Genomic DNA, 538 nt, shown 5'->3' with positions numbered 1-538 from the left:
CGGTTGGGAATCCGAAGAGGCACGTCGTCACCACCCAAATGGAACAAAAGTGAATCCTCGACTCTTGTCGCCACCTACAACAGGAGGGCTTCGATGTCACCTAACTCTCCGTTCGTTCTAACGGTCTTGTCGACCTCGAACGCCTTGCCTCAGCCATCCACCCCGACATCAGGCTTGTCTCTATCATGGTAGTCAATAACAAGATCGGCGTCGTGCAACCTCTCGAGGAGACCAGAAAAATCTGCAAGGAGAAGGACGTCCCCTTCCACATCGATGCTGCTCAGGCTCTAGGAAAGATCCCCATCGACGTTGACAGGTTGGGGAGAGGCCTGATGTCGCTCAGCGGGCACAAGATTTAAGGTCCAAAGGGTGTTGGCACACTTTACCTACGCCGTTGCCCTAGGATCCGGGTTGAACCTCAGATGAGAGGAGGCGATCAGGAGCGTGGCATTCGCAGCGGCAATGTGCCTACGCCGCTTGTTGTTGGTTTTGGCAAGGCCTGTGATGTTGCCATGAAGGAGATGGAGTATAATGGTCG

The 538-nt window shown here is 54.3% G+C and overlaps 1 pseudogene; it reads left to right on the top strand.

The window, feature by feature from the left end:
- The first annotated feature begins 5 nt into the window (after positions 1–5).
- LOC110101497 lies at positions 6–533 on the top strand (annotated as a pseudogene).
- The last annotated feature ends 5 nt before the right edge of the window (positions 534–538 follow it).

Source organism: Dendrobium catenatum, unplaced genomic scaffold (genome assembly GCF_001605985.2).
Source record: "Dendrobium catenatum unplaced genomic scaffold, ASM160598v2 original_scaffold_252829, whole genome shotgun sequence".
Taxonomy (NCBI): domain Eukaryota; kingdom Viridiplantae; phylum Streptophyta; class Magnoliopsida; order Asparagales; family Orchidaceae; genus Dendrobium; species Dendrobium catenatum.
This window is presented reverse-complemented; position numbering and strand designations above follow the sequence as displayed.